This window comes from Musca autumnalis, unplaced genomic scaffold, assembly GCF_047663935.1.
Source record: "Musca autumnalis isolate F117 unplaced genomic scaffold, ASM4766393v1 scaffold_2, whole genome shotgun sequence".
Lineage (NCBI taxonomy): Eukaryota > Metazoa > Arthropoda > Insecta > Diptera > Muscidae > Musca > Musca autumnalis.
Window position 1 is genome coordinate 8,129,806 of NW_027411755.1, and position 18,862 is coordinate 8,148,667.

The window sequence follows — 18,862 nt, forward strand, 5'->3', positions numbered from 1 at the left end:
CTTTCTTTCAAAAAAGCACTATAGGAGCACCCTTTCTTTCAGAAAGGGACTATAGGAGCACCCTTTCTTTCAGAAAGGGACTATAGGAGCACCCTTTCTTTCAGAAAGGGACTATAGGAGCACCCTTTCTTTCAGAAAGGGACTATAGGAGCACCTTTTCTTTCAGAAAGGGACTATAGGAGCACCCTTTCTTTCAGAAAGGGACTATAGGAGCACCCTTTCTTTCAGAAAGGGACTAGAGGAGCACCCTTTCTTTCAGAAGGGACTATAGGGGGCACCCTTTCTTTCAGAGAGGGACTATAGGAACACCCTTTCTTTCAGAAAGGGACTATAGGAGCACCCTTTCTTTCAGAAAGGGACTATAGGAGCACCCTTTCTTTCAAAAAAGCACTATAGGAGCACCCTTTCTTTCAGAAAGGGACGGTAGGAGTACCCTTTCTTTTAGAAAGGGACAGTAGGAGTACCCTTTCTTTCAGAAAGGGACAATAGGAGCACCCTTTCTTTCAGAAAGGGACAATAGGAGCACCCTTTCTTTCAGAGAGGGACTATAGGAACACCCTTTCTTTCAGAGAGGGACTATAGGAGCACCCTTTCTTTCAGAAAGGGACTATAGGAACACCATTTCTTTCAGAAAGGGACTATAGGAGCACCCTTTCTTTCAGAAAGGGTCTATAGGAGCACCCTTTCTTTCAGAAAGGGTCTATAGGAGCACCCTTTCTTTCAGAAAGGGTCTATAGGAGCACCCTTTCTTTCAGAGAGGGACTATAGGAACACCCTTTCTTTCAGAAAGGGACTATAGGAGCACCCTTTCCTTCAGAAAGGGACTATAGGAGCACCCTTTCCTTCAGAAAGGGACTATAGGAGCACCCTTTCTTTCAGAGAGGGACTATAGGAGCACCCTTTCTTTCAGAGAGGGACTATAGGAGCACCCTTTCTTTCAGAAAGGGACAATAGGAGCACCCTTTCTTTCAGAAAGGGACAATAGAAGCACCCTTTCTTTCAGAAAGGGACTATAGGAGCACCCTTTCTTTCAGAAAGGGACTATAGGAGCACCCTTTCTTTCAGAAAGGGACTATAGGAGCACCCTTTCTTTTAGAAAGGGACTATAGGAGAACCCTTTCTTTCAGAAAGAGACTATAGGAGCACCCTTTCTTTCAGAAAGAGACTATAGGAGCACCCTTTCTTTCAGAAAGGGACAATAGGAGCACCCTTTCTTTCAGAAAGGGACTATAGGAGCACCCTTTCTTTCAGAAAGGGACTATAGGAGCACCCTTTCTTTCAAAAAAGCACTATAGGAGCACCCTTTCTTTCAGAAAGGGACTATAGGAGCACCCTTTCTTTCAGAAAGGGACTATAGGAGCACCCTTTCTTTCAGAAAGGGACTATAGGAGCACCTTTTCTTTCAGAAAGGGACTATAGGAGCACCCTTTCTTTCAGAAAGGGACTATAGGAGCACCCTTTCTTTCAGAAAGGGACTAGAGGAGCACCCTTTCTTTCAGAAGGGACTATAGGGGGCACCCTTTCTTTCAGAGAGGGACTATAGGAACACCCTTTCTTTCAGAAAGGGACTATAGGAGCACCCTTTCTTTCAGAAAGGGACTATAGGAGCACCCTTTCTTTCAAAAAAGCACTATAGGAGCACCCTTTCTTTCAGAAAGGGACAGTAGGAGTACCCTTTCTTTTAGAAAGGGACAATAGGAGTACCCTTTCTTTCAGAAAGGGACAATAGGAGCACCCTTTCTTTCAGAAAGGGACAATAGGAGCACCCTTTCTTTCAGAGAGGGACTATAGGAACACCCTTTCTTTCAGAGAGGGACTATAGGAGCACCCTTTCTTTCAGAAAGGGACTATAGGAACACCATTTCTTTCAGAAAGGGACTATAGGAGCACCCTTTCTTTCAGAAAGGGTCTATAGGAGCACCCTTTCTTTCAGAAAGGGTCTATAGGAGCACCCTTTCTTTCAGAGAGGGACTATAGGAACACCCTTTCTTTCAGAAAGGGACTATAGGAGCACCCTTTCCTTCAGAAAGGGACTATAGGAGCACCCTTTCTTTCAGAGAGGGACTATAGGAGCACCCTTTCTTTCAGAGAGGGACTATAGGAGCACCCTTTCTTTCAGAAAGGGACAATAGGAGCACCCTTTCTTTCAGAAAGGGACAATAGAAGCACCCTTTCTTTCAGAAAGTGACTATAGGAGCACACTTTCTTTCAGAAAGGGACTATAGGAGCACCCTTTCTTTCAGAAAGGGACTATAGGAGCACCCTTTCTTTCAGAAAGGGACTATAGGAGCACCCTTTCTTTTAGAAAGGGACTATCAGCGCACCCTTTCTTTCAGAAAGGGACTATAGGAGCACCCTTTCTTTCAGAAAGGGACTATAGGAGCACCCTATATACAAGAGCTTAAGGTCTTCTGATAGAAGAGCCTAAGGTATTCTTATAGAAGAGCTTAAGGTCTTCTCATAGAAGAGCTTAAGGTCTTCTCTTAAAGAGTTTAAGGTCTTCTCACAGAAGAGTTTAAGGTCGTAGAAGAGCTTAAGGTTTCTTCATAGAAGAGCTTAAGGTCTCCTCATAGAAGAGCTTAAAGTTTTCTCATAGAAGAGGTCTTCTCATAGATGAGCTTGAGGTCTTCTCATAGAAGAGCTTGAGGTCTTCTCATAGAAGAGCTTAAGGTCTTTTCATAGAAGAGCTGGAGGTCTTCTCATAGAAGAGATTAAGGTCTTCTCATAGAAGAGATTAAGGTCTTCTCATAGAAGAGATTAAGGTCTTCTCATAGAAGAGCTTAAGTTCTTTTCATAGAAGAGCTTAAGGTCTCCTCATAGAAGAGCTTAAGGTGTTCTCATAGAAGAGCTTGAGGTCTTCTCATAGAAGAGCTTAATGTCTTTTCATAGAAGAGCTTAAAGTTTTCTCATGGAAGAGCTTAAGGTCTTCTCATAGATGAGCTTAAGGTCTCCTCATAGAAAAGCTTAAGGTCTTTTCATAGAAGAGCTGGATATCTTCTCGTAGAAGAGATTAAGGTCTTCTCATAGAAGAGCTTAAGGTCTTTTCATAGAAGAGCTTAAGGTCTTTTCATAGAAGAGCTTAAGGTCTCCTCATAGAAGAGCTTAAAGTTTTCTCATAGAAGAGCTTAAGGTGTTCTCATGGAAGAGCTTGAGGTCTTCTTATAGAAGAGCTTAAGGTCTCTTCATAGAAGAGCTTAAAGTTTTCTCATAGAAGAGCTTATGGTCTTCTCATAGAAGAGCTTAAGGTCTTCTCTTAAAGAGTTTAAGGTCTTCTCACAGAAGAGTTTAAGGTCATCTCATAGAAGAGCTTAAGGTCTTCTCATAGAAGAGCTTAAGGTTTCTTCATAGAAGAGCTTAAAGTCTCCTCATAGAAGAGCTTGAGGTCTTCTCATAGAAGAGCTTGAGGTCTTCTCATAGAAGAGCTTGAGGTCTTCTCATAGAAGAGCTTAAGGTCTCCTCATAGAAGAGCTTAAAGTTTTCTCATAGAAGAGCTTAAGGTGTTCTCATAGAAGAGCTTAAGGTCTTCTCATAGAAGAGCTTGAGGTCTTCTCATAGAAAAGCTTAAGGTCTCGTCATAGAAGAGCTTAAAGTTTCTCATAGAAGAGCTTAAGGTGTTCTCATAGAAGAGCTTGAGGTCTTCTCATAGAAGAACTTAAGGTATTTTCATAGAAGAGCTTAAGGTCTTCTCATAGAAGAGCTTAAGGTCTCCTCATAGAAGAGCTTAAGGTCTCCTCATAGAAGAGCTTGAGGTCTTCTCATAGAAGAGCTTGAGGTCTTCTCATAGAAGAGCTTAAGGTCTTTTCATAGAAGAGCTTAAGGTCTTTTCATAGAAGAGTTGAAGGTCTTCTCATAGAAGAGCTTAAGGTCTTTTCATAGAAGAGCTTAAGGTCTTTTCATAGAAGAGTTGAAGATCCTCTCATAGAAAAACGAAACTTTGTTTTACAACAAAAAATCCTGTGATTATTTTTTTTTAATCTCAAAATAATTGGCATCTCTGTGCACTTACTTGGGGACAGTACAGCAGCAACAAAAAGGCCACACAGGACACACATGGTAGCTAGGAAATGTTATTATATTCGCCGCTCTCATTATCTAGCCTGGTCGTAAAGAAGAAGAATACAAAATACTAAAATATGGAACATGTTGTGTTTATCGCTCACAATGAAGGGGTTGAGTAGTTGTTGTGGCTTTTGTTTGAACTTTTTTACTATTGGGAATATTTCTCATTTCCGGAACATCATAATGTATGCATACCCACATATGGCTCTTGGTACGTGAGCGTATAGAAAGTCGGTGTCCACTGCTTGTTGTTTTTGTCGTTGTTGTGAACTAGTGAGTAAGTGCGAACATTGTGTTGTCGTTGTTCGTGTTGTGCGTGCCCTGAGTTTTCCTCCAGTTAGAAAAAAGGACTGTTAATTGGTTAGCAACATGTTAATAAAATCCTGTCTAGCTAATAAAATAAGGAAACCGAGACAAGAATAACAGACGTCTGTCTAGTCATGGGGCATTACGAATTGACAGGATAGGATAAAAACCAAAACAAACAACAACAACAGTGAGAAAGCATATTATAATAACAACAATAGTGTTATTGTAACTTAAAGTTTTTCCTTCTGGTTTTGTAGTGTGTGAATCGAAACATATGTGAGAGAAGAGAGAAGGAAATGGAAAAGAGATAAAGGTTGGCCAAGAGGAAGGGTAGGGTACTATTGACTTATTAATGGGGTTGAGGGGTTCTACTGAGATTGAATATGGATGGAATGTTGGAAACACGCAACTGCCTCCTGGCGTCCATTCGTCCCTTCGTTGGCTGACTGACAGTTGATTTCGCTTTGTTTTGTTTGCATGTTGTCTAAGTCAACAGGACTATAGCAAAAAGGTTGAGATATTGACACCAAGTGCTGGTCCAACAACACTTACCCCATCGTTAGCACACACACACATACACACACAGCTATAGCATTGACATCAAACAAACATTTACATTGTAAAACTTTGTGGTTGTATGCTTAACTTTTGCACAATCACAAACACACGTTCGCTTACACACCGAGTCACATAAATTGCACTATACCCGCTTTATAAACCATTCAATTTCACGACATCGAAGGACTATGATAACGACTGAGACATGGTTAGGCGACAATATTTCATGTTTAATATTATTACACACACACTGAGACATTTACAGACTCACACTCTCACACACATTAACTAACTCACTCGTCGTCGTCGTTCACTCACGTATCCAGTTATCTATTAACAGAGCATTGGTCGGTCGGCGGCGTTTTCTATATGCTTTGTGCTTTTCATGGCAGTAGTATCCTCTTCCTCGAAACTCAAACCACCGTAAAAAAACCAACAAAACCAAATATAACAGCGGCACAACCAACAACTCCCTAAATGATTTTTTGTGTTCTCCTCACACAAAAAGTAATTAAATTAAATTCAAACTTTTTTCGGGTTTCTTCTCTTTTTTACTTGTCTTCCTTATTCTCCTGGGGGAAGTAGTTGTTGTGGCATCTGGCCATAACACATTATATTTGTTCTTATTAGTTACTTTAATGGCCTCCTTTTTATAAGTTATGGCCATTAAGATTTTTCTTTTTTATTGTTAAATGTCCTTTTTTTGTGTGTTTGCTTGCAAAACTCCTTTGCTCTTTTGCTTTGCTCTGTTTGATTTACTATCACTTAAGACCACACATTTTCGTTCGAGAGCCGTTTTTTTGGACGCGCCTTCGATGTTATGCTCTGTAGCAAACAGCAGCAAGCCCCACGAAAGACTGATGGCCAAACAAATATTTTAATACATCGAAGTGCTGTGTAGCATCCATCCACGGATGCGATGCAAGCAACATCCAGCATCAGTTTTGGACTCGGCTAAAAAGCTTTGGTAAGAAGCTTTTATTTTGGGAAATTTTTCGTAATACATGGAATGGTTACTTTACGGAGACATTTGTTGATTCATGGTGAGTTAAGGAAATTACCATAGTTTTACGTTATTTTTGAAATTTTTGCTCTGTTCCAGAACCTGCAAGAATCTACTAATTTTTATTACGATAACAATTTTCCCTTTATGTTATCGAAGAAAATAGTAAAAATTAGTAGATTCATGCAGTTCTGGAACAGACCATTATATGTAGTGACGGAAGGATAAAAGTTTTTTAAATTTCAATTATTTGTAAGTTTATTTTTTATTGATAAAGCCGAAACTTTATTATAATACAGTTGAACCTCGATTACCCGTGAATCGATTATCCGGGAACCTCCATTATCCGTGATAGAAAAGAAATGTTAGACTTTTCCATTTCTTCTATTTTTCGATATAAACTTCAGTACCCGGGAGTAAAAACACACTTTCCAATTAATCTGATTACAATTTGTGTATTTATGGTATCACAAAAAACCAAGGGACAAAGTCAATTCAGATGAATATGATGATTTTATTTATTCATCCTTCTAAAATTTGGTGGATTACCGTAACAAATTTAAAAAAAAAATGCAGATTTTCATTTATAGTACAATATTATGTCATTTTTAATTAAAATATGTTCAAAAACTGCAAAAAGCATTGCCTCCATTATCCGGGAAAATCGATTATCCATAATGCCTCCGGTCCCGACCATCACGGATAATCGAGGTCCGACTGTATATATAGATTAGGTTTACATTTATGGAATCCAGCATGGCAGAACTACCAGGTAGTGGTATCACACCAGCTGATCGAATATGAAAAGTCAAATCCCTTTATAAAAAAAAAATATTTTTTGTAATTTCCCCAACAACATAAAGAAAATTTAGACATAACATATTCAAAATTTTACGATGCCACTACCTGGGTAATTGTGCCATGGAATCCAGTGAATTTCAACTGTCAATTCCACTAGGTTTCAGATGAGAATTTATTTTACTACTTTACTTTATTAACAGTTGAAGTACACTAGCTTTGCTCCTTTACGTTAAAGTTTCTTAAAGTTTTACCAGTTTTACCAATTTTTAACTCGGAAAACGTTCCTTAACCCCAAAAAGTAGTAAAACATGAAGCAAAATTTAAGAGAGAGCATGCCAAAATGGCTTTCTCTTTTACTATTTTCTACTCGACAAATTTCGTAGTGTAAAAAGTGGAAAATCTGTCAAACTATTGATTTGACATGTTTGATTTGATTAAGGCAAAAGAAAAAAAGAAAACAACAAAGCAAAATAAAAAGAAAAAATAAAATAAATATAAGTAATAAAAATTTAAATCGAATGAAAACTAGTGAAATTAATGTTGATTTTTGTTATTTTTTTAAGCAACTATGTTTGTTTTTTGACACTGCTGCCACATCTACTATTATTCCGTTCCTTTACTTTCGTGCAAAACTTGTTACTTGAGAGCAAGTTTGACAGTTCTCTCTTTTGCTACTTTAACTATTAAAAAAGTAAAGGCACAAAGCTACTGTATTTCGTAAATATAAGCTAAAGTTTTTTCTTGACGTGGAAGAATCCTTAAGTTTAGTCGAAAAGTATTCCTTTACTTCAAAAAGTTGTCACGGAGGCTTTTTTTATTCATTTTTGGTTATTTTTAAACACCGCCTACTTAATAATCCAACGGAAACCAACACTTAACATATTACGTTACGTTATGTACTAATCGTCGTATTTTGGTGAGGCGTTGTTACACAACTATTTAGATTTATTTGAATTGAAGTGTAATGGCCACCCACCAAATCGACGACATCAACGGGCAAATTATTCACAAGATATTAGCTCTGTTCCTTTACGTCCAAGAATCTTCAAGTTTTACAATTTTTTACTCGAAAAGCGTTCCTTTACCTCAGACACCATATAATTCATATGGAAGCAGATTACAACTTTTGCTACTTTTGCCGGTTTTACCATTTTCAAAAGTAAAGGAACAGAACAATTGTAGCACTGGCAACCCCCAAAATCATTGCGTGTTTATCCGAGACTCCGGGAAGAAGTAAATAATAAGGCTAAAGCATTTTAAATGACTCCACACAGCCGATTTAGAATCAGGGAAAAATGCAAATAGCGTACTAGGTTGTGGCTAGAATTTTGAAGAGGTGTTTAGGCACCGCAGCAAATGAAGGTGGTGAAGCAATCAGTTTGCAAATCGAACATGGTAAAGTTTGAATTACAGTGCCACCCCACCGAATCACGCAAAAATTGCAATCAGCAGTAATAGCCATAAATCCTCGACTGGATTTGATAAATCCAGTACAAATCTCATTGCATTAAGAAATACATTTTGAAGGATTAAAGTGGCAGTCAGCTGATTTTTGCTCATGGCACAATTACCAAGATAGATGCATCAGCCCATTTGATCGAATTTGAAACGTTAAAATAATTTTTTGTAAGTTGAATTCGTCCCAAAAAACATACGTCAAATTACAAATTTATGAAATTTTGCCTGTAAGGGCGAAGATCATTTTTAATGATTTTTTATTAATTTATTGCTTAATACTGAAAATGTTAGCACATTATGCTACTAATGCCAACTAAAGAGCAAATAAAGAAATATTCTATCGCAGTTTGCCCATCTAAAATAAATAAACGAATCATTTTATCGTTTAGACATCGTAAATATTAGTCTTGGTTGATTAAAATCAACTTTGCACATCAAAACAAATTTAATTTTTCCGCCTTGTTTACAAATTTTTACATTTTAAATTATTTTTTAGTGTAGCAATTCACCGATGCATCTACCTTGTTGTCTTGTGCAAGCTTGCAACTTTTTGTATTTTCTAGCAGATTATGCCAGATTTAAAACAAATCCACTCAATACGAGGATTTATTTTTGTATGGGAAATCTGGTAGATTTTGGCTTGATTTAGCAAATAAAATCTGATAATGAAGTCTTATCTAAATGGGCTATGAAGTCATATCTAAATGGAAGTCATATCTAAATGGGCTATAAGCCGTACCCTACATTTTTTTACCATGGTAAAGATAAAGAAGACTGTAATGCGCAATTTACATTTTTAGCATCCCAGTAAAAAGTTTGCATCCATGGATGCAGTTTAATCAGTACAAGTGTACAGTACATTTGCCGTTGTACTGCTGTGGAAGCAAAATAGAGTGCATCCTAGCTGCGCGCTCTCTTGTACAATTCATAAGTGAATTCATAGGAAAAGATGTACTCCAACGGCAAATGTACCGTACACATGTAGTGATTCAACTGCATCCGCGGATGCAAACTTTTTGCTGGGTTTTTAGCATCCCAGTAAAAAGTTTGCATCCGTGTATGCAGTTTAATCAGTACAAGTGTACAGTACATTTGCCGTTGGAGTACATCTTTTCCTATGAATTCACTTATGAATTTTATGCTAGGTTTACATTTACGAAATCCACTCGATTTCAACTGTAAATTCCATTGCTCAAACGTCAAATGAAATCTCATCTGAAATCCATTGGATTTCATTTGACGTTTAACCAATGGAATTGACAGTTAAAATCGAGTGGATTTCGTAAATGTAAACCAAGCATTACAAGAGAGCGCACAGCTAAGATGCACTCCGTTTTGCACCCACAGCACACAGGTACGATGCAGTCCATTTTCGATCCAAATCACGGCATTTGATGCAGTGTTTTGGATTGAATTTAAATGCAATCTAACGATGCTATAAAAATGCAAGGCATTGCAAAATATTCCAAAATAAATAAAATATTTTTTTTTTTTTTTTTTTTTTTTTTGGTTTGTGTGAGTGGAGTATTCCCCCATTGGCTTAACTTCATTTATTACTCTCTATTACAGAGAGTAATGTTTTTCAAAACGAACTGACAGTGTTGCAAAATTTTTCTGATCGCTACCAATATCATGATTTCATCCCGGCGAAGGGAATTATCAATTGGCTTCTCAGTTTTTGAAATGATGCCTTTTTAGCGAAAAACCGAACTCTTTAAGTGTCTAGTATTCTCATATGAATGAGAATCACACTCACTTTTCGGCTTTTCCAAAGAAACACCAAAATCAAAATATTTTGCAACATGTCAGCACGTATCAACTAACAGCCAGTTTCTGTATGTCGAAAGAAGAATGTGTGCGAATGAAACACGTCCAAACTCTTGTGTGTTTTTCAATTTTTTTTTTTTTGTTTTGAAGCAAAAGCAAAGGTAAAATTTTTTCGAAAACTAAAGTTCGAGCGTGTTTCATTCGCACACATTCTTCTTTCGACATACAGAAACTGGCTGTAAGAATTCTTCGAATTCTGTGAGTTGAAAAAGAACACCAACACAGTTGCCTGTGAGGTTGTTTATTGGAATTTTGTTTTTTTGTTTTTAACAAAGCTCCAATTCGCCCGTGCCTCGGCTGTTTTTTGTTTGTTTTGTTTATTGTTGAAGTTCAATCTCATTTTCGATTGTGTGAGTGGAGTATTCCCCCATTGGCTCAACTTCATTTCATTCAACAATAAACAAAACAAACAAAAAACAGCCGAGGCACGGGCGAATTGGAGCTTTGTTAAAAACAAAAAAACAAAATTCCAATAAACAACCTCACTGGCAACTGTGTTGGTGTTCTTTTTCAACTCACAGAATTCGAAGAATTCTTAGTTGATACGTGCTGACATGTTGCAAAATATTTTGATTTTGGTGTTTCTTTGGAAAAGCCGAAAAGTGAGTGTGATTCTCATTCATATGAGAATACTAGACACTTAAAGAGTTCGGTTTTTCGCTAAAAAGGCATCATTTCAAAAACTGAGAAGCCAATTGATAATTCCCTTCGCCGGGATGAAATCATGATATTGGTAGCGATCAGAAAAATTTTGCAACACTGTCAGTTCGTTTTGAAAAACATTACTCTCTGTAATAGAGAGTAATAAATGAAGTTGAGCCAATGGGGGAATACTCCACTCACACAATCGAAAATGAGATTGAACTTCAACAATAAACAAAACAAACAAAAAACAGCCGAGGCACGGGCGAATTGGAGCTTTGTTAAAAACAAAAAAACAAAATTCCAATAAACAACCTCACAGGCAACTGTGTTGGTGTTCTTTTTCAACTCACAGAATTCTTAGTTGATACGTGCTGACATGTTGCAAAATATTTTGATTTTGGTGTTTCTTTGGAAAAGCCGAAAAGTGAGTGTGATTCTCATTCATATGAGAATACTAGACACTTAAAGAGTTCGGTTTTTCGCTAAAAAGGCATCATTTCAAAAACTGAGAAGCCAATTGATAATTCCCTTCGCCGGGATGAAATCATGATATTGGTAGCGATCAGAAAAATTTTGCAACACTGTCAGTTCGTTTTGAAAAACATTACTCTCTGTAATAGAGAGTAATAAATGAAGTTGAGCCAATGGGGGAATACTCCACTCACACAATCGAAAATGAGATTGAACTTCAACAATAAACAAAACAAACAATAAATAAAATATATTTCTTATTTGTGGAAAACAATTGGTCTGTTCCTTTACTTCTGAAAATGGTAAAACCGGCAAAAGTAGTAAAAGTTGAAAACTGCTCCCATATGAATTGTATTGTGTCTGAAGTAAAGGAACGCTTTTCGAGTAAAAAGTTGTAAAACTTGAAGATTCTTGAACGTAAAGGAACAGGGCTAATAATATTATCTTTATTACATTAAAACAAATTATAAAAATTCTCAATTGAATTTAATCGGGACTGAGTTTACTTCCTCTTCATTACACCGCAATTGATTTTGCTTCATCATCTAAATGGTTTTTTAATTTTTCCTCCTACACCAGTTTAGATTTCTAAAATAACTCCACTCCAAAAATAACTTGTGTCTCGTGAATTGCAGCAGTGTTCGCAACCTTAGTTTGTTCTTTATTTTTTAAAACAAATTCTTAGAATTTTAGACACTCTTTCTTGGCTTGCTTGGCTAGGGATCTTTAAGCGAGTGCTTCTAAAATCTATCGAACGGAGTGCATTTTTCATAACTCCGTGTGGACTGCATCAAAAGATGTATTGAAATCATAACTCTACATTGCACTTTTTTGCTGGGATATTCAATATTATGTGTGTTCGTTTACTCAAAATTTTTACAAATTGTTACTGGATGTTCTTTTACTCTACAGTACAATGCAAAATACCTTAGTCGATTGCAAGAAGTTACTGGACTTGTACAAATTATTGAGTAAACGAACACACCTATTATATGTTTTTCTGTAATAAAATATAACATTTAAACAAAAGTATAGATTCATCGTCTTATTAAACATACTATATAGCTTTTTAATCTACGAAAAGTTCCGAATACGCCAAAAAACTTAGTAGTGAAAATCTGGTACCAATGTCTCAATACGACCCCTTATGAACTGTTGACTCACTACCTCCAATGTATCTACTGACTCATTACCTCTAATGTCTATACTGACTCACTACTTCCAATGTCAACACATGGTCCCTTTGCAACTTCTGACTTACTACTGACATTCTAGTTCCAATGTAAATACTGACTTTCGAATGACACGTTCATACAAAAAGTCTATAGGAAATTACATGAGTTGTCTACAGTTTGTCAATAGTACTGTTGACAATGTCAGTAGTAAGTCAGTATAGATTCACTATTGACATTTCCTACAGGGTTATAACAAAGCGTCTTGCAATGCCTGTTGGATTCATACTCGTTGATGCTGCATTGTCATTGAACAGGTAATGTGGTTTCTACACGGTATGTTTTTTACATATTCATGCATAGCAACTGTCACTTTTTTCGCCCATTTGTAATTCCTTCTGCACGGCAAAATTTTATTTTTCATTCGTTTTCTGTTGTTTTCTTTATTTATATCGCGTACAAACAAAACAGATGTTTACCTTTGGTTGTACAGACGAGAATAGAGCGCGTTCTATTCGAAAAAATACATATGTATGCGCATAACACTTTGATGTATTGAAATTTTTGTATGGTTCACACCATGTGTACAAAATTCAGATTTGTAAAAAGTGACAGTTGGTATGCACAAATATGTAAAAAACATACCGTGTAGAACATCCTTAAGGGTGGACAATTTTTCTCTTTCGCTTGCATAGGTGGATGGTATTGGCACAAACAGATTGGCGGTTTTAAGAGGTTATTTTTAAGCACAAAAAAGGTTTTCTTTTTCGCACATCAAATCGCCGTTTACCTAGGTGATGTCATACAGTTTTTTAATGAATCAACGTTTTGCTTTTTCCGCACAGCTCGTACTTTTAAATAAAAAATGCTCTTGCCTTTCCCAACTCAAATTGAATGTATACGGAGAATTACCATTAAAGAATCCCAAGAACAATTCACAGCATACATTTACCCCCTGTTTCTGTAACAAAATTTATTCTTTTCTCACGAATTGTCAAATTTTGTAGATCGATTTACTCGCTTTAGCGGAAATGTAGAGCGTTGATTTTTAATTGAGGAAATCTCCACGATATATGGAACGGGTATACGAAAAATTAGGTATGAATGTCTTCTGGGGGCTGAGCTATGGAGCCCTAATTATTACGAATATAGACGTACGAACAAAAATTAGATACAAAAACAGGGGATTAGAAGAGTTCATAAGCTTCAATATTTAAATGGAATAAAAGTTATTTTAGTCATTAATATGCAAAAATTCAGTTATTCCTGCTACTGTTGACCTTTTATTGCACACATTACAAGCTGGTCAAGGCCTGAGCGAATTTACATTTTTGAATTATTTAGTTTATATAATACCCCGGTTACACTATTGAAGGTTAACCCACTGGGTTTAATAGATCCAGTGGGTTAATCTTTGCTGCATGGTACAATAATTCATAGGTAGGCCAGGTATGAGAATCGCCAAAAAAATACAACCCTGTCGCTATGGCTTAAAACGTCAAAATTGTTTTGATGAATGATAACGGATGAGTATACAAAGAAGAAGAAGAACGAAGTGTTGAAATGAAAACAAAACAGAGTTGAATTTTTTGATCAATAATAAATATCAACTCTGCATGTCAACACGGTTTTGACAGATTAAGCCATAACAAAAAAAAAATTGTAATCAGCTGTTAGCTGTGGCCTACCTAAAAATTATTGTACCATGCTTTGCTGGTTACACTTAGCTTTTCGAGGATATAAACTGTCAGCTGATGTTTGTTTGCGTATACATACAAAATAACTAATAAAGTCGTGTTTTACACTTTTACAATTTCTCGTATGACAATTGCTCATATTGGTATATTTTACACACAGGGATACATTTTTGTATCATGGTATCAAGCGTACTTTTTGTTTAAAAAAGTGTCTAAAGTAAAAAAATAAATAATTTTATGATTTTCAAATAACTTTAGATTTATTAACTCCATAAAATCTCATGCGACCAATCGTAAACGTGTAAAACACGACTAACTCTGTTGCAAAAACAGTTGCAACTTTTGGTACTTTTTGAGTAGAGTTGGATTTTTTTGCACAAATACCGAATACAACACTGTATTTTTGGTGGATATGTGCCGGATTTAAAATAAACCCAGTCGTGAGTGGATTTAATTTTTGTATGGCAAATCTGGTCAGATTTGACCAGATTAAGCAATAAATCCTCATGAAGTGGGTTAACCCGGCGTTACGTTATCTACTAATCTATACACATGTGTTTGACACGATGGGCGTGATTACACCATGTTACGAATAACAAAAAACATATGGTCAGATAACATGGGAAGTGCCCAACTGTTATCAAAATAACAACAGCGATAAAGAAAGATATTTTTAAAACAAAATAAACATCATAAAAATATTGAAATTTGTACATGATCTGTTAAAAGTATTTAAAAAGTGTGCTAAAGAAGTGCAATTATTAATTATATTGATACTGTTAATAGACATTTTTAATGTAAGTCATAACATTTCGATTATTTACCTTTTTTTTTTTGAATTATGAAGCGATCACTTCACATCGAAGAGAGAATGCTATGGCGATACTCAGGATACAAAACTCCAGGTTCAATTCCAAAATGAAAGTGTCAGGTATATTGTATGCAGATAGGGCAAATAGTAATCCAAACTTAATACCCGGCTACACTCAATCGGATTAACCTAGTGGGTTTGAGTTTCAAATGTCAATTCCATAGCGTAAACGTCAAATAAATCCTCATGAAGTGGGTTAACTCGGCAAAAAACTCTAATGTAAACGTACTATAAGAAAAGAGATAGATCTAGATGGAAAAATATGTATGTATATAGAACCCTGGTTTTTTTAGTGAATTCATGTCACTTCAAAATTACTAACCCTGCGTTTACAAATGCCAGTATTGGCAAGACAATAGCAAAAATACGAACCTTTTTCACAAATACATTTACAAATTTTTAAATATGTATAGAGAAAAGTATGAATGTATTGGTGAAAATAGTTTGTAACTTTGCTATTTCTTGCCAATACCATGGTTTAATAAGAAAGGTTAGCTAAAGCTTCCTGTAAATTTAAATTTTTTCTTTCGACTGTTCCTAAAACGTCAAAACAATATACACAATCTTTGTATGTGTGTGTGCTGTTTGAATAATATGCCAAACAATTTTAAAAGCAATCGAATTCAATGGTTTTTAAAATAAGCTCTGTTCCTTTACGTGCAAGAATCTTCAAGTTTTACCACTTTTTACTCGAAAAGCGTTCCTTTACTTCTGACACCATACACTTCATGCGGGAGCAGTTTACAACTTCTACTACTTTTGCCAGTTTCACCATTTTCAAAAGTAGAGGAACAGGCCAATAGTTTTTAGAACATTTGTATGGAAGAAATTTGTCAGCTTTTCATTGAAAGAAACATTTTATCATATCCACAACTCGATTATGTGGAGAAACCTTGGCCCTTCATTCATTTTTCGTGTTTTTTATAAAATGCTCAACATTGGTATTGTAAACAAACACACTTGTTGCTTTTGTGTTTACTGATTTTGATGTTTTAGGAATTCAGGAAAAACAAGGGTTCTATAGATTTTTTCCATTTAAATCTACCTCTTTACTTATACCATGGCCAATACTGTCTGTGTGTAAACGCCTAGTTAAGGCTATATTACACCAGTATCAATTTCGTATGTTCTGACTTTTTTATCTATACCGCAATCTTTATGTTTCGCATTTTCCATACTACTTTTAGTTTTTTTTTTTTTTCGTTCACACTGCATGTACATTTTCGTCTGACATAACCTATAAATATAAACAACGTAATGTAAAAATCCTAACAAACACTATTTATTTTGCTAAAATGTCTAATCACACTCACTTTTGTATTTCCATTATTAATTTTCTTCTTTTTTTGGTTAAATTGTTTTCTTCCAACAATTTATTTACCAACTGCGCACAAAAATGCATGACCGAATAGACAGCGGTCTAAAGGAAAAAAATACATATTCCATATCATATTGATAGAATACATTTTTTGCAGGGGCTACACTGCCTGTGTGGTAACATGGGGAGGGTGCGCCACGTTTTTGTTCAAAATGTTCTAAAAAATATAAGTATATCTTGGCTATAAGATTTGATATATAAATGTTTATAATTTTGTTTTTAAAATATAATTTTTGAGAATTTAAAAAATGTCTAAAAAGTGGCAAAGCCTCCCCACCCATGGGGCAGCTTTGCCACCAACTTGGGTGCCAACGCCAAGGGTCTCTAAAACTTCATTTACCACGCTTCTTCCTTAAATGTCAAAATTTTACAATAAAGGGACGCTTTATCTATTGAATAATCAAAAAAATATACTAAAATTGACAAAAAAAAAAAAACAGATCCTAGCATTCAATTGAAGTAGGAATGTTAAATTTAGATACAAAAGATATAAGCTGTGTTCCAGAAGTAAAAAGTTTTTACAACTTTTACGACTTTTACACATCTTACCCGAAAAAGCGTTCCCGTACACAAAAAAGTTGTAAAATGTTCACTTCTCTTTAAACAAAAATGGCGCTGAATGGCACTCTCATTAAAAACTTTTTACTCGACAAATTTGAGCGTGTAAAAAATAGTAACATGGTTGCCGGCGTCGGATTGGCCGATACGCCGACTTTGACATTTGTTCCAGTTTTTTTGACGTATTTTCCATTTTTCCGTTCCCGAACTATTTTAAAAAACTTTTGTGTGAGAAAACATTTTTTACAGTTCTCTCTTTTACGAGTTTTACTATTAAAAAGTACGGGAACGAAGATATAATATTACATCAATATGATACGTTCAGCATAATATTTGATTTTGACTTCACATTATAGTGTGGTAAATCTATAAGATAAACATACAAAAATTAAATCCTCTCACGACTGGGTTTATTTTAAATCCGGCACAAATCCACCAAAAATACAGTGTTGTATTCGGTATTTGTGCAAAAAATTGCAACTCTACTCAAAAAGTACCAAAAGTTGCAACTGTTTCCGCAACAGAGTTTGTCGTGTTTTACACGTTTACGATTGGTCGCATGAGATTTTATGGAGTTAATACATCTAAAGTTATTTGAAAATCATAAAATTATTTTTTTTTACATTAGACATTTTAACAAAAAGTACGCTTGATATCATGATACAAAAATGTATCCCTGTGTGTAAAATATAGCAATATGAGTAAAGATGAAACGATATCTCATACGAGAAATTGTAAAAGTGTAAAACACGACTTTATTAGTTATTTTGTGTGTATACGTAAATAAACATCAGCTGACAGTTTATATCCTCCAAAAGCTAAGTGTAACCAGCAAAGATTAACCCACTGGATCTATTAAACCCAGTGGGTTAACCTTCAATAGTGTAACCGGGGTATAAGTTAAACTCGACAAATTTCTCACATTAACCCAACCCAACCCCATCCTGGCATAGGCGCCCACCCCCAACATATTTCATAATACATATTATTTCATGGTTTAATAAGAAAGGTTAGCCAAAGCTGTATGTCAATTTAAATTTTTTCATTCGAGTATTCTTCAAAACAATATACACAAACTGTGTATGTGTGTGTGGTGTTTAAATAAAAAGCCAAACAATTTTAAAAACAATCGAATTCAATGATTTTTAAAATTATTTTTGGAACATTTGTATGGAAATAATTCGTCAGGTTATCATTGAAACAAACATTTTATCATATCCACAACTTGATTATGCGGAGAAACATTGGCCCTTCATTCATTTTTCGCGATTTTTATAAAATGCTCAAAATTGGTGTTGTAAACAAACCCACTTGTTGCTTAATTTTGAAGTTTTAGGAATTCAAGAAAAACAAGGGTTCTATAGATTTTTTTCATTTAAATCTACCTCTTTACTTATACCATGTATTATTTGGATTTCTATTCTTTAGAAGTTGTCTTTTAACGGTATAAAATGTATTTTGGATATCACCAAAGCCAAACAAGATATAACAAGATATACCACCCATGAGCTTTTTTCACAATACCCTGAAAACCCCAAAACTGTCTGCAGCCTCAATCATATCTTTGATACAAATGCCAGCTTTTTGGATATGATAGATCTTCGATAAGCTCACAATTTTCCTTTTAATGGTTACACATGGAAAACACATGGTGTAATATAGCCTAATGCTTGGTTTGCATTTACGAAATCCACTCGATTTCAACTGTCAAATCCATAGGTTAAACGTCAAATGAAATCTAGATGAGATTTCATTTGACGTTTGAGTTATGGAATTGACAGTTGAAATCGAGTGGATTTGGTAAATTGGTAATTTTGGTAACTTATGCCAAGTTTACACTAGCGCTCCAAAATCCACTGGATTTCACGAAATCCTGAAATACACTCCGGTGTTTACACTTATTTTTTTGTTGATTTCAAACATATCACAATGATCAAGGTAGATGCATATGCGCAGCTGATCGAACATGAATTTTCCAAAGTTGTTGTAAATTGAATTAATCATCAAAAATATAAAAATATAGAACTTTACAACTTTATTTGGAAAATTATTGTA

The 18,862-nt window shown here is 35.4% G+C and overlaps 1 protein-coding gene across 8 annotated transcripts in view; it reads right to left on the bottom strand.

The window, feature by feature from the left end:
- Positions 1–18,862, bottom strand: part of Shawl (Shaw-like) — a 278,379-nt gene that overhangs the window by 126,230 nt on the left and 133,287 nt on the right. Inside the window, exon 1 of one of the 8 annotated variants that reach the window (XM_073966838.1) lies at positions 5,482–5,887. The exons of 4 other annotated variants lie outside the window; for them this stretch is intronic. The gene's annotated coding sequence lies outside the window, so the exon portion shown is untranslated. Of the gene's footprint in view, positions 1–4,920; positions 5,888–18,862 lie in introns of those variants that run through there. 3 more of the 8 variants (XM_073966839.1, XM_073966841.1, XM_073966840.1) reach the window with 3 other exon arrangements.